The sequence below is a fragment of the Notechis scutatus genome, chromosome 4 (assembly GCF_049901735.1).
Source record: "Notechis scutatus isolate UNSWTSFEM ecotype Mainland chromosome 4, rNotScu1.2, whole genome shotgun sequence".
In the NCBI taxonomy this organism is placed as follows: domain Eukaryota; kingdom Metazoa; phylum Chordata; class Lepidosauria; order Squamata; family Elapidae; genus Notechis; species Notechis scutatus.
In genome coordinates, this window is record NC_142012.1 from 71,363,282 (window position 1) to 71,368,281 (window position 5,000).

The 5,000-nt window shown below is 43.8% G+C and overlaps 1 long non-coding RNA gene across 1 annotated transcript in view; it reads right to left on the reverse strand.

The window, feature by feature from the left end:
* Positions 1-2,198: 2,198 nt before the first annotated feature.
* Positions 2,199-5,000, reverse strand: part of LOC148130774 (uncharacterized) — a 40,729-nt gene continuing 37,927 nt past the window's right edge. The window contains exon 3 of the long non-coding RNA XR_015749622.1: positions 2,199-2,213. This is a non-coding gene — a long non-coding RNA (uncharacterized LOC148130774). The remainder of the gene's footprint in view (positions 2,214-5,000) is intronic.

Here is a 5,000-nt window from a genome sequence, read left to right on the forward strand (position 1 = left end):
TAAACCTTTAACCCTAAACCCTAACCCTAAACCTTAAACCCTAAACCCAACCCTTAACCTAAACCGAAACCCTCAACCCTTCACCCTTAACCCTAAACCCCAAACCCCAAACCCTTAACCCTAAACCTTAACCCTAAACCTTAAAGCCCAACCCCTAAACCCTAAAACCCTAAACATTAAACCCCAACCCCCTACCCTAAACCCTAAACCAACCCCAAACCCCAACCCTTAACCAACCCTAAACCTAAACCCAACCCTTAACCCTAAACCCTAAACCCCTAACCCTAACCCTAAACCCTTAACCCTAAACCCTTAACCCTAAACCCTTAAACCCTAACCCTTAACCCTAAACCTAAACCCTAAACCCTTAACCCTAAACCCTTAAACCTCAAACCCTAAACCTAAACCCTAAACCCCTAAACCCTTAAACCCTAAACCCTTAACCCTAAACCCTAAACCCTTAACCCTAACCCTAAACCCAAACCCTAAACCCTAAACCCTAACCCTAAACCCTAAACCCAACCCTTAACCCAAACCCCTAAACCCTAAACCCTAAACCCTAAACCTTAAACCCTAAACCCTAAACCTTAACCCTAAACCCTAAACCCTAAACCCTAAACCCCAAACCCTAACCCTAACCCGAAACCCTTAACCTTTAACCCTAAACCCTTAACCCTAACCCTAACCCTAAACCCCAAACCCTAAACCCTTAACCCTAAACCCTTAACCCTAAAACCCAAACCCTAAACCCTTAACCCTAAACCCTAAACCCCTTAATCCTAAACCCTAAACCCTAAACCCTAACCCTAAACCCTAAACCCTAAACCCTAAACCCTTAACCCTTAACCCTTAACCCTAAACCCTTAACCCTAACCCCAAACCTAAACTCTTAACCCTAAACCCTTAACCCTAAACCCTAACCCCTAACCCTAAACCCTTAACCCTAAACCCTTAACCCTGAACCCATAACCCCAACCTAAACCCTTAACCCCCAACCCTTAACCCTAAACCCCAACCCTAAACCCTAAACCCTAATCCTCCCAACCCTTAACCCTAAACCCTTAACCCTAACCCTTAACCCTAAACCCTAACCCCAAACCCTAAAGAGAAACCAAACCCCTAACCCTAAACCTTAACCCCAAACCCTAACCCCCAACCCTAAACCCTAAACCCTAAACCCTAAACCTTAACCCAAACCCTAACCCTAAACCCAAACCCTTAACCCTTAACCCTAAACCCTAAACCCTAACCCTAAAACCCAACCCTAAACCCCAAACCCAAAACCCTAAACCCTTAACCCTAACCCTAAACCTTTAACCCCTAAACCCCTAACCCTTAACCCTTACCCCTAAACCCTTAACCCTAAACCCTAAACCCTAAACCCTTAACCCTAAACCCCAAACCCTTAAATCCTAAACCCCTAACCCTAAACCCTAAACCCTTAACCCTAAACCCTAAATCCTAAACCCCAACCCCAAACCCTTAACCCTAAACCTTAACCCCAAACCAACTTAACCCTAAACCCTAAACCTAATCCCTAAACCCTTAACCCCAAACCCTTAACCCTAAACCCTTAACCCCTTAACCCTAAACCCTTAACCCTAAACCCTAAACCCTTAAACCCTAAAACCCTTAACCCTAAACCCATCCTAAACCCTTAACCCCAAACCCTAAACCCTTAACCCTAACCCTAAACCCTAAACCCTAACCCTAAACCCTAAACCCTAAACCCTTAACCCTAAACCCTAAACCCTAACCCTAAACCCTTAACCCTAAACCCTAACCTTAACCCTAAACCCAAACCCTAAACCCTTAACCCTAACCCTTAACCCTAAACCCTAAACCCTAACCTAAACCCTTAACCCTAAACCCCAAACCCTAAACCCTAACCCTAAACCCCTAACCCTTAACCCTAAACCCTTAACTAACCCTAAACCCTAACCCTAACCCTAACCCTAAACCCTAACCCTTAACCCTAAAACCCTAAAACCCTAACCCTAAACCCTAAACCCAAACCTAACCCTTAACCCTTAACCCTAAACCCTAAATCCTAAACCCTAAACCCTAAACCCTAAACCCTTAACCCTAAACCCTTAACCCTAACCCTTAACCCTAAACCCTTAAACCCTAAACCCTAAACCCTAAACCCTAACCCTAAACCCTAAACCCTAACCCTAAACCCTTAACCTAAACCCTAACCCTAACCCCCAAACCTAAACCCTAACCCTAACCCTAAACCTTTAACCCTCAACCCTAAACCCTAACCTAAACCCTTAACTCTAAACCCTAAACCTTAACCCTCCCAACTCCTAACCTAAACCCTAAACCTTAACCCTAACCCTAAACCCTCTTAACCCTAAAACCCTTAACACATAACCCTAAACCCTTAACCCTAAACCCTTAAAACCCTAAACCCTAAACCCATCCCCCTAAACCCTAAACCCTATTTTAACCCAAACCCTTAACCCAAAACAAACCTCAACCCTAAACCCTAAAACCCCCTAACAAACCAAACCCCCCCCTTAACAACCCTCCTAAATAACCCTAAAACCATAAACCCTAAACCCCAAACCCTTAACCCTAAACCCTAACCCTAACCCTAAATAATAAAACCCTAAACCCTAAATCCTAAACCCCAACCCTAAAACCCTTAACCCCAAACCTAAACCCTTAACCCTAAACCCTAAACCCCTAAACCTAAACCCTAAACCCTAACCTCAAACTCCTTCTAAACCCTAACCCAACCCTAAACTAACCCCAACGGCCAACCCTTAACCCTAAAAACCCTAAACCCAAACCCTAAACCTTAAACCCTTAACCCAAACCCTAAAAACCCTAAACCCTGAACCCTAAACCTACTAAACCTTAACCCTAAACCTTACATAACCCTAAAACCCTTAAACCCCCACCCAACCCTAAACCCTTATAACCCTCTAATCACCAACCCTAACCCCCTTAAACAACCAAACCCTAACCCAACCCAAACCCTAACCCTAACCTAACCCTAAACCCACCCTAAACCTTAAACCCCAACCCTAAACCCTAAACCCTTAACCCTAAACCCTTAACCCTAACCCCTAAACCCCAAACCCTAATCCTACCCAAACCCCTAAACCCAAACCCTTCCAACCCCTTAAACCCTAACCCTCCCCAAACCCTATAACCCTAACCAGAACCTTAAACCCAACCCTAACTTTAACTAACCCTAACCCCTCAACCCTAAATCCTAAACCCTAAACCCAACCCTAAACCCTAAACCCTTAATCCAAATCTAAACCTTAACCTCAAAACCTAACCTACCCCAACCCAAAAACCTAACCCTCAACCCTTAACCCTAAACATTAACCCTAAACCCTTAACCCTAAACCCTAAACCCAACACCCAAACCCCAACCCAAAACTAAACCCTAAACCCCTAAACCCTAAACCCTTTAAAACCCTTAACTCTAACCCTAAACACCCCACCCTAAACCCTAAACCCTAAACCCTTAACGCCTTAACCCTAAACCCTAAACCCTAACCTAAACCCTTAACCTTAAACCCTTAACCCTAACCCTTAAACCCCTAAACCCTAACCCTAAACCCTAAACCTTTAAACCCTAAACCCTAAACCCTAACCCTAAACTGTAACTCCCTAAACCGTTAATCCTTAACCCTAAACCCTAAACCTTAAACCCTAACCTTAACCCTAACCCCAAACCCTTAACCCAAACCCTAAACCCTAAACCCTTAACCCTAAACCCTAAACCCTCCAAACCCTAAACCGTAAACCTGAACCCTAACCCCTTGAACCCTGAACCCTAAACTCTTAACCCTAAACCCTAACCCTAAACCCTAAACCTTAAACCTTAACCCTAACCTTAAACCCTAACCCTAAACCTTAAACCCTAAAGCCTCAAACCCTTAACCCTGAACTCCCTGAACCCTAAACCCTTAACCCTATAACCATAAACCCTTAACCCTAACCCTTAAACCCCAAACCCTAAAAACAAACCCTAAAGACCCTTAACCCTAAACAACCCTAAACCCCAAACCCTTAACCCTATCCTCCCCTAACCCTTAACCCTAAACCCTAAACCTTAAACCCTTAACCCAAAACCCTAACCCTAAACCCTTAACCCTTAACCCTAAACCCTAACAGTAAACCCTAAAAACCTAACCTCTAACCCTAAACCCTAACCCTTAACCCTAACCCTTAACCCTAAACCCTTAACCCTAAACCCCAAACCCTAAACCCCTTAACCCTTAATCCTTAACCCTAAACCCCGTAAACCCTTAACCCCTAAACCCTTAAACCCTAAACCCTAACCTCTAAACCCTAAACTCCCTAAACCCTTAACCCTAAACCCTTAACCTTAACAAACCCTAACTCTTAAACCTCAAACCCCAACCATAAACCCTTAACCCTAAACCCTTAACCCCTAAACCCTTAACCCTAAACCCTAAACATTAAACCCTAAACCCTAAACCTTTAACCCTAAACCCTAAACCCTAAACCTCAACCCCCCTAACCCTAAACCTTAACCCTTAACCCTAAACCCTTAACCCTAAACCCTAAACCCTAAACCCTAAACCCTTAAACCCTAAACCCTAAACCCTAAACCCTAAACCCTTAACCCTAACCCTAAACCCTAAACCCTAAATCCTTAACCCTAAACCCTAAACCCTAAACCTAAACCCTTAACCCTAAACCCTAAACCTTAACCCTAATCCTTAAACCTTAAACCCTAAACCTTAAACCCTAAACCTTAACCCTAAACCCTTAACCCTAAACCCCTAACCCTAAACCCTTAACCCTAAACCCTAACTAACCCTAAACCTTAAACCCTAAACCCTTAACCCTAAACCCTAACCCTAAACCTTAACCCTAAACCCTAACCCTAAACCCTTAACCCTAAACCCTAAAGCCCTAAACCCTAAACCTCAACCTTAAACCCTTAACCCTAAACACTTAACTCCTTAAACCCTAAACCCTTAACCCTAAAACCTAAACCCCCTAAC